This window comes from Lontra canadensis, unplaced genomic scaffold, assembly GCF_010015895.1.
Source record: "Lontra canadensis isolate GAN:19392208 unplaced genomic scaffold, GSC_riverotter_1.0 scaffold135, whole genome shotgun sequence".
NCBI lineage: Eukaryota > Metazoa > Chordata > Mammalia > Carnivora > Mustelidae > Lontra > Lontra canadensis.
The window spans coordinates 2,632,939-2,644,194 of NW_022631129.1; positions in this window are offsets into that span (position 1 = coordinate 2,632,939).

The window sequence follows — 11,256 nt, forward strand, 5'->3', positions numbered from 1 at the left end:
TTCTGGACATATTTTTACATGAAGGTGTTATTTACCAGTTTGTGTGTTACTATGAACATTCAATTGTGGAACTGTCATACTTCTTCATGCAACATATAAGAAAAACATTGCCGCTAATTTTTCCTAACACTGGACCTCAGGTAGGAAATGTGGATGATATCTAGGCACCCCTCTGACCTATCCATAAGGGTTTGTTCCCTGCAGAAAACAGAAAGTCACTCCAGATATTTTCATCTCTGATGAAAACAGTTTAATACAAAGAAGTAGATGCACATACAATAGGTTGAGTGGCTAAAGGAATGGAGTATAACCTGGGTCTCCAAGAAAGACTCCTTGCCTAACACAAATCTCACTACCAAAGGGAAGTTACTATGTCAAGGCTGTTAAATGCTGCCTGTGAGTTGCCACTGCAACTGCAAACCGAGTATTGCAAAGTTGTACGCCATTGGGGCTGCCTCTTTTTTACTCAGGAGTCGGGAGAAGTACCGCTAGAAGCCAGCTCTTGCCGAAAACCTCCTATTCCCATGACCTTGCAACCCCATAGGACTCCAGACTCTGCTGTAGTCTGTCTTTCAAATTGCAAATATGCAAGTTCATCTCGTTCGCTAAGACTAATTAACACTCAGAATCCTAGCTGCAAGGGAGTGTAGGAGATAGTTTTTCATTTTCCAACTCCCCAAATAGAAGTCAGGTAGTGTGCAAACTAGTTCATAGCATCTTCTATCTATTTCTCTCCCTGCTTGAGAAATGAAGAGGCAGCATCAGAAAGGAATGACAGATGTGAGATGCTCATAAGCTAACCACACAGCTCAGGATGGGCAGGATGTTGGTCCAAGTGCAGCAATAACAAATAAGCCAAGTGGATGTCCTTGGGTGCCTTGACCCAGCACTGCCCTGAGGGCCAGAACCATGGCCTGAGTGCAGCTCTATGTTGTGAGGTACAATGCTGGGACCATTGCTGAGACCCTGCCAAATTCTAATTGTCACCCACAGTGCCTCCCTGATGAGTCCCCCTGGGGGGCTAAGACCGCATTGAACTGGTAAATGTGGTATGCAGACACTACATTATAGACAAAACATACTGCCTGAAGTTTCTTTGCTGTTGCAGGGGCTCAGAGACAGACTAGTTACAAAGTAGCTTCCTATTAGTTAGTAAACAAAGGCAGCAGCAATGCCAGTGAATATCTAAAAATAGTTGAAAAGTAATGTTTGTCTTTCATACACTTTTAACTCACGTTTTCAGTTTACTATTTGCATTCAATTGTCTTCTCATATTCATTCCATCATTTTTTATAAGCAAAAAATTCCTCTCATATGGTATATTTTAATTGAGGGTTGACACAAGAGAGGTTGATTCTATGACATGGGTAAGCCAAAAATAGAGATGATAGGTGAAAAACTAAGAGGAAATTTCAGCATCTTTGACTAATAAGCTCCTGCTTTTCAACTGTTCTTTACGATGCATGATGCCATTTTCAATAGAGCAATAAATACTCAGAGAATGACTTCCCAAACAGCATAATTAAGTAAGAGCCTTGAAATTCCTGTCCAATTGAGTTATAACTAGGAAACTGTTTGATCTCTAGTTCTCCAAAGAATCCAGAATATTGCTTAGACAACCAACTAGTGCATAGGAGTAAATGTGCACCGCATGGGAAGGACCCTGAGTTCCACCCAGGTTCCCCTTAGCTGAGGATCTATTGCTTTAGTGACAAAGTATAGCAGAGTTCTTTCTGAAACATTTGCTTCAAAGATCAGAGTTCCTTCAGGCTGAGAACTGAATGTTTTCCCAGAGCCTTATTTCATTTCGAGAAAGTCACCATCGTTTGTGACCTAGGACCCTGTATGTGTCTGTCTACCTATTAACCCCACGTCATGTGGACTTCTTTCCCGAGTAGCAATTGCTTCCCTTGCCCTGGAGAGCACATTAGTATTTGAGAAAATGGGGCCCATATACAAAAATGACTTTTAATCCAGCTTGGTAATCAACCTACAAACGAAGAGCACGGAGCTTGACACTTGCGTAGGAATTGCAATCCAGCCAGATTAGAGGCAATTCAGCCAACAGTTGGCCAATCTTTTACATAGGGTATTTTCTGTTTTTACTCAAAATCTCTCCTCTTCGGGAAAAAAAAAAATCTCTCTTCTGCACATTACTGACTCCCCTGATGTCTTTTGCTTTTATTCAGGCCCTCACCCAATGCCTTACTTTCAAGCTTCTTTTCTGGAACCAGATGGTTCACAATGGTTGCCTGGCATTTGCACATTTTTCCTATGCATGGGGAATTCCTCACCTGATGCAAATTGGTGGTAGGTGGAATCTACTTCCAAATATATTCTGCAGAAGTTGGATACCCGTGGTGGTCTATTTGGATATTCTTTGTAGCAAGAGGCAGGTTCTGGCCATTGCAGACAACCAGACTCAATCAGGAGCTAGTAAGCAACATCAGTGGCTGGCAAAAGATGCAGAAACATCAAGCTTCTGAGAGTCTGTTGGGGCTGCCATAACGAAATACCACACACTGTGTGGCCTAAATAACAGACATTAATTTTTCACAGTTCTGAGAGTATGGAAATCCAAGATCAAGGTACTAAAAGGGTTGGTTCCTCATGAGGCTTATCTTCTTGACTTGCAGATAGCCTGTGTCCCTCTGTGTCTTCACAGGATCCCTCTCTCTGTGTACATCTCTGTTGTCTCCTTCTTCTTATAAGGCCACAGTCCTTTTGGCTTAGGGCCCTACCCCATGACCTCATTTAACTCTAATTGCCTCTTTAAAGGCCCTATTTTCAAAAACAGTCACATCGGGAGTTAGAGCTTCAACATGTACGTTTTAATTCCATAACCCTGGGCAACAATGCTGCTGTCTACATCCTGTGCCAAGGCCAAACAGCCCCAGGCCAGTACAGTGTCCACCATGCAGCCAGGTGAGTCATATCCCCACAGTCGTATGCCACATAGTTTGGGACACAGTCCTGGACAAGTAGCATCGAGATCTAGTTCTTTAGCCCTCCTGAAGAAAATTATTTTCAGTATGCTACCAAGGATGTTGAACAGGAATTAACTCTTCACTTCACCTTACTGCAAACTACAAAACCACGGCTAATATTTGAAGACCATCTTAAATTTCTCAGTTCCTGGACTTAACCATAAATGATCCTCCTTCAACTAAAAAAATACTAACTGATTGGAGTTCATGATTCTAGACTAATTGTGGAAATTTACACAAACCAAATCATACCTATTAGAAAACTGGTTTTCAAAGTGGGTCGCTGGGCAAGGTTATCACTTGGGCACCCATTAGAAATGCAAGTGCTTGGTCCCACTGAGACCTCAGAAACCCTGGGGATGGATCCCAGTAACCTGTTTCAATAGTCCCTCCAGGCAATGCTGATGCACAACAAAGTTTGAGAACCACAAGTTAAGAGAAACTTTAACTCAAGTATAAAACATGAGGGGCAAAAACCTTAATAAAAAACATCAGTGTTACAATTATCACCATGAACATGCTTGCCCCGTATTTCTCAACCCCTAAGCATGACATCTCAATGCCATCTATGCATCTAAAAATAAAACTTTTATACAATTCATGTGATTGGAAAATGTGTTCTCTACATATGTAGGACTATGCTGTTGACCAAAAGTTTGTCTATTAACACCTTTATATGCCAGCTGTATTTCAGCCATGTGGAAATGCCATTCCGGAACCCCTTTCTGCACAAAATCCTGAAGCATCTATCATGTGGTAGAGTGAGATTTTCAGTGTTCATCAAGGAAGGAGAGCTTGTTGCCATTGTCATGGCATCATGGCCATTGTCATGGCTACAGGCTACCTCTATTCATGAAGCCCCACACTCCCTTCTGATGTCCCTAATTAGTGGGATGTTTCCTATGGGAGCATGAATAAGATTCCAATAAACTTCTACAGCAGAAACATTTTTCCATTTTGAAAATGTGTCCCACTCTGAGCTTGGTTTGGAAACCACATATTGAGAAAAGCAAGCATTTCACACTTACAGATGAGATGGTTCACTTGAGGGCATCATCTCTGGGACCTAAGAGAATTACTAGGACACCCTAAGAATATTTTCTCCCAGTCTCATGTAATGCCACATAGTTATGTACAGCAATAAATGCTTGTTAATTCCAACTCTGGGAAATCATCATACAGCGATTAAGGTGGGCTCCAGGATCCAGTGCCCATTTTATCGCTTTGGAGAATTCAACTTTGAGCTGTGAAATTCTCTGGACTTCTGTGTCCTCATGTGTAAGATGGAAGTAATATATAGAAGTCAGTAGAAGTAACATATTTAAACTCTGGCATGCCCTAAATTGCAGCCACCATCTCCCATGAAGTAGCCCCTTAGAGTCACACCTGGTTAGAAGGACAGGTGGAAGATGCCAGAGTGAGGAATGGGGTGCTGGAGCCTCTGCTTATCCAGTTCTGCCTTCACACCCCTGCTTGCTGCTCAATAACTTTTATCTGTTTTACAGTAAAAAAAAAAAAAAAAAAAAAAGCTTAATTAAATAGATAAAAAGGATTTGCATTGGGGTCCAAATCAGGTAGGTGGGAACCTGGAGGGAAAAAACGCCGTGTGAGGAGGGCACCAGGCTGCAGCTCAAAACTCCTGATTCCTCTCAGTATAGGTCCAAAATAAGCTAGAAACTCCCTGTGAGCCTCCTTTCATTCATACACAAATATGAAGACAAGGTATATTTCTAAGATTATTTCCATAATACGATACTAATAATTTTAGGTATCCTAAACGTTTCTATGTGCTAATTAAAAATATTTTTGCCTAAAAACAAAGAAGCCTGAAGAAATTTTGGAGGTGAGATATGTTTATTACTATGATTATGGTGATGGTTTCATAGGTACATGAATATTGTCCAAACTCATCAAACTGTATATAATAAATATGTACAGTTTTTATATATCAAACATACCTGAATCAAGCTGTTAAAAATACTTTTTTTTTTTTTGCCTCTCCATTTAGACATATCTTTACTGATAAGACTTCATTGGTTGAGCCTTTGTTGTTATAAGCATTGGAAAGGAAAATATAACTATAAAATTGTATTTTAATATTTTTTAAAGATTTGTATTTATTTATTTGTCAAAGACAGAGAAAGTGAGCACAAGCAGGGAGAATGGCAGGCAGTGGGAGAAGCAGGCTCCCTGCTGAGCAAGGAGCTTGATTCAGGACTCCATCCCAGGACCCTGGGATCAAGACCTGAGCCAAAGCAGACGTTTAACAGACTGAGCCACCCAGGCATTCCTAACTATAAAATTTTTAAATAACACATTAATTTAGAACTCCTTTATTTTTTACCCTTTAATCCCAATTAATATGGTTTTACCACATTATTTGTAGCCATGACACTTTTTAAACAGAAAGTTTCAATCATTTTGTCATATTTAGAAAAATCAATGCTGAACTAGGATAGTTATTAATTATTTCAGTTTGGTTTAATGAAAGCCATAGCTCTTCAAAAGGAAGAAGTTAAATTCTCTTGTGAGCTGTTAAAAAAGTAATCATTTCAAAAAGCAAAATTTTTTACTATATGAGATGTGAAGTATAGTACAAGTTACATATTTAATTTAATAGAAAATGTTTTTTTTTTTCCCTGTAGGACAAGATGTTATGGAAACCAGACATTTCTTAATATTGAACCTCTATTTTAACAATGTGGTTTATAAGTAATAAAGCTTTAGAGTGCCTCATTTATGGAACATTTTTGTCAAACATAAAGGAACACTATATATGCTGTTATGGAAAATGATACTGCAGACTGATATGATGCTATCATCATGGAAGACAATGGCATTTTTAAAATGCTGACTTCCTCAAAATAAACAACTTCCCCTTAAGACACCTGCAGCAAGGGTTGTCTAAAGCACAAAGTAGAGTATTCTCCAGACCTCAAGAGAAAGATACAAACAAGTCAGCAATGGTAGGCAATTAGTGTTAATAGACATTAGAAGAAAGGCACGCAGTCTTCTGTGACTGCTTGTTAGGACTTCTTGTATTTGCTTTAGTCGTTGGCCATAGTTCTGGGAAGTATGACCCTCCAGCTTTGTTAGGGAATAGACAAAAAGTATACTACATCTAAGAAGAGAAAATCAGGATGGTTGGCCTTCTTCCTTAGAATGGCCTCAGGAAAAGGCAATCAAAAGAACCTACCTCTGTGCCAAAGTTTGTGGCAAACTTCTGGTTCCACTCTTGTTTGCCATCTACCCATTCACTTATGTCTTCATTTATTCCTTCCTTCCACAAAGTGCTACTGGGCACCTCTTATATTCTAGGCTCCTGGACCAGGGATATGCAGTGTACAAAACAAAATCACAGGGCTCCCATTCTAATCATTAAACAAACAAACAAACAACAACAAAAAAAAACACAACAACCAGTTGATAAACAAGAAAGGCATTGGAGCCATTAAGTCCTCTCCCAGGACTGAGTAGGGTGAACTACCAGAGAAACGCTGTGGTGACCTCTGGGTTGGCCTTTGGGTGGCTGTGAGCCCTCTGATGCCTGGCTCATCTGATGGTGCTCACCTGCACACCAGCCACCTACCCTTCCACAAAACTGAGCAAACTGGTGCCAAGAGAGCCTATTTATTTCTGGAGAATGAAATACCAAGACTGTTTGACAGGCAAACCCAGGGGGGATGTGGTATCTTTGAATAAAAATGAAAAATTTGATTCCTATCAGGGCCTGGCCAAGCTCCTTATTTGCAAAGAAGATTTTATAGGCCATTCAACATTCCTAAAAGACTACTGGAACTTCACAAGCTTATAAAACCCAAAGGACAGCTGGCTAATTTAATACAGATAATTATCAAACCATAGCACCTACAGGAGCCTTTTCTACTCTGCCAGTGCAAAATATGGCCCCATTTGGAAGCTCTGTCTGCACATTTCTGTCAGCCTCTGAGGAGCAGCACTTCTGCATGGCTGCCGTTGCCTGATCAAAGACCATCTTCTGCTGGTATGCTGCTGGTGCTCTACACAGGTGGACCTCCTTAACTCTCAGAACCAGCCTCCATTCTCCCACTGAGAATACCTGCCATGTCCAGTCTTCTCTAGGAGCTCTGCCAGATTGATTCAGTCCAGAAACTACTGGCCTCCTTAACATCATTGTATAAAAACAGCTTTTCTTGGTTTTCCATATTTAAAAGATACAAAAACCACCCCAATGGAAGGAAAGTATTCGAATGAGATCTTTGTGATTGCTGTGTGCTCTTCTGAACTTAATTTAAATATGTACAGGCCCATCTCTCCTCTGCAGAACTGAATCCATGACTGCAAATTGTCTATACTTGATACACATTGTGTACAATGAAGCATGCACTAATGGTCTCTGTCTTGCTTCAGACATGGGCTCTCTTCAGATAGTGCTGTAACAGTCAGACTCAATAGCAGGAGAAAGAGGCTACAGGGCCACAGCAGGGATTTTTGGGATCCTAGGTACAACAAATGAGAAAATATGATGATATATCAAAATCCAGTAAGGTTAGGTAATGAAACCACATAAATATATACATGCTCAGCACAGACTTTGAATGTCTTTGAATAAGTAATTGCTTTAGAATAGGTTAATCATTGAAACACATGGGTGGATCTTGAGGACATTATGCTAAGTGATATTAGTCAGGTAAAGAAAGACAAATACCGTATGATCTCACTCATGTGTGAAATTTAAAAAGAAAAACCAAACTCATAGAAAAGGAGACAAGATTAGTGGTTATCAGAGGTATAGATGGGGGCATTGGATGAAGGTGGTTACAAACTACCATTTATAAGAAAAATAAATCCTGGGGATGAAAATGTACAACATGATGACTATAGTTAACACTGCTGTGTAGCATATTTGAAACTTGTTAAGAGAATAAACCCTAAAATTTCTAATCACAAAGAAACAAACCTTTTTCTTTCTTTCTTCTTTGTTGTGTGTATATGAGATGATGGCTGTTAACCAAACTCATTGTGTTAATCATTTTGCAATGTATGTAAGTCAAGTCACTATGTTGTATACCTGAAACTTATACAATGCTTTATGTCAAGTAAATTTCTGTAAAATGTGTTAGGTCAGTGGCCCTGGGAATGCAGGAGGAACAATAAAATGGCCTCCAGACCACCATCTTCCCCCTACCCAGGACTTTCCCACCAGAAGGACATCTGTCAAGGAAACGTCACCTTGAGTAAACCAAAACTTATGTGAGAAAGAGAAACCAGTCACTTTGGGATTTTTCAACCCCAACCTCTAACCTTACCAAATATGGTTATGAGCCCCCCGCCCTGCCTTGGCCCAATAAAAGCTCACTCAACCCCTTCCCGGGCGCAACTTCCCAGACTCTCCTCTTCAGAATCATGGAAGGTCGCCTGAGAGTGCCTTTAATAAACTTTGCCTTGTGCCTATTTCACCTGGTGTCATGTGTATCTCGCCTGTAAAACCTTACAAAACGGAAAGAGAAAAAGAAGACTAAGTACTTCTGTGGATCTAATGTAAACATGATGACTGTAGTTGATAATACTGTATCATATAATTGAAATTTATTAAGAAAATAGATCTTAAACATACACACACAAGAAAGGTTAACTATTGAAATGATGGGTGTTTTAATCAACTTGATTGTAGGAATCCCTTCACGATGTATATCTACATCAAGTCATCCCATTGTACACTTTAGATACATTACAATTTTATTTGTCAAGTATACCTCAATAGTAGCTGGGGAAAAAAAAAAAAAGAATAGATTAATAATTGTGTTTGGTATCCCATGATTTGATTCCTCAAATAGATTATAAATTCCCTGAAGGTGATCTGACCTCAGGCCAGCTGGGCTTCTCTACTCAGTGCCTCAGTGCAAACCAGAAAGAGGAATGCAAGAAGTATAGATTCCCAAACCATTAAAATGAAGGATTCTTTAATTCTGGTCTCAAATTAAGATAGGTAGGAATGGAAGGTATTATGTGTGACATCCTTTAAGATTTGAATTTTGAGCCCAGCCATATTAATACCAGTGTTCCTCAGAAAGGTCCAAGGAACATCTGAATCAATGTACCTAAGTGGTCATTAAAAACATTGATTCCTGAACCACGTATATAGCTGTTGCCCTAGATTGTGTAGTCAGGCCTGGGGAAACTCCCTGTTTCAAAGGACACAGGGTGGGGTGATTTTTATGCACACTAGAGTTTGAGAAACCCATTGGGAAACTCAGGTGGCTGACATCAAATAAATGGATCAAAAAGATGGTGGTTGGGTTTTTCTCCCAACAACTGAGATGTGAAAAATGCCACAACTATACACGGGACAGAAAACCTGGTATATAAAATAATTGACCAAGAAATGGCCTGGATCCAACCAGAAAATAACTCTTTGACCCATGTGGTATCTAAAATAATTTGCATTTCTAAGGCTGTAGTTGGATCATGTTCTCTATTTTGCCAAGGTCTCCAGTGTTCCTTATTGTCTCATACTCAATCCATCTGGTGGACTATTATGAGAATTTAAAGCTACAACCCATGAAATGTGGACAATTGATAAAAGCACATGGGGCTACAGACATAACAAGTTCGAAAGAAATTGAAGTATAAGACAGAATGTTAACTTATTCAACCACAGTCAGAAATAGTTCACAGATGCATAAACATTGATGCAGTCTAATCCTGGACTTCTTGTCCCACAGGTAAGCCACCTGAAATCTTATTACCAAAGACTGCCCAGAAAGGAATGGGTTCTATAATTTAAATATTGAATAGAAGAATGTAAAAAAGCCTGCTACATTCCCTTCCGCAATGTCTACAATACAGAGAAGAAAAGTGGCCTGGGCAGTCTAGTGTAAAAGACTCTTCAATCATGGTGTTCTTTGTGAATTTAGGTATCCCTGTTTTAGTTTATTATATGTTGGTTCTATAATTTAACTCTCAAAGACAAGTCTTACTTCAGATCCCTAGCTGAAAATTGACACTTTCTGAGGGGCTGCTGTGTTCTGTATAGGATCTCATCAAAGTTCATGTCAGCTTGGTGATAAATGCAGCATTCATGTTAGTATGTGAGGGCACTGACCTTCAGGGTGGTTGGTGGCAGAACTGGAATTCAACACTGCGTGTATGGATTCCAAAGTCTAGGCTTCCATGAATCATGTGACCTCAGGATCCAGCCAAATGCTTTTCCAGCATAACAAAACAGCAGTGAATACTCAAGGGCCCACATCTAATACTTGCATGTATTTTGAGAGAAGGACAATTTAAAGCAATATTTATTGTAGTACTTAGGTACCAATTAGTCTATCTATAAGCATCTGTTGAACAATGAATATGTAAAATGAGCTGTTAGTGCCATAGGGAATATGGGAGTTTAACAATCTGATGTCCCAGAGTTAATTAAACAACTATTCCAAAGTAAAAATCCTAGAAATGCTGTAGAGTAGAACTTAAATAATAAGAATAAGATATTGAAACTCAAAACACTGTCCACCTGAAATGATGAAGGTAGCTTTCAAGGTCACCCAGGATGGGCCCTGGGCCCTGCAGAATTTAGGAGGCACAGGAAGGATGGTGGCATTATAGTACATCCAGATGAAATTCAGAGATCTTGGGATGTGGAACAAGGGCACAGTAGGGACAATAAGCAGCTCTTCTCCTTTGAGAGCCTGCTATTGTAGGTCACTTGCTTTTTGAATTCCCACCTGTAGGGTTCAATGCTTTTTAAGGAAGCCTCCAACTGTTCTGGCTCTGACTCTAGCAGAACTTTTGATTGAAATGCAAATGACCCAGCCCTGCCTGCTGCCACATCATTCCCATAAGAAAACAAGCTATTTGTAATCTGCTTCAGACCTTTGATCCCAAGTGATTTTTCCCTTTCTTTACCTTAAAAATAATTTTTAAAAATAGTTTTAGGTCTTTAAACTGAGATACAGCAGTTATCTCACAATGAGAAAAGTGTCTAATATTTAGTTTTTTTAAAACAACTTCCGATTTTGCCTTCTTTGGTCTCCCCTGAAACAGTAAGGACATTAAATCCAGCAACCTTCCTCACTACAGAGGAGGGGGAACCAAATCACGACCACTCCAAAGTAACTGATGAAGTCTATGTGAGCCATCCAGATCTATAGCATCAGGGCATAAAGAATACAGAGCTCATGCTGTTCAATGATGGCAACTGTTACCTACAAGATGGTACCCAGAAAGAGGGTTATGCAGTGACCACAACCACTTAAGTCCTAGAAGCTCAGGTACTACCAGCTGGATG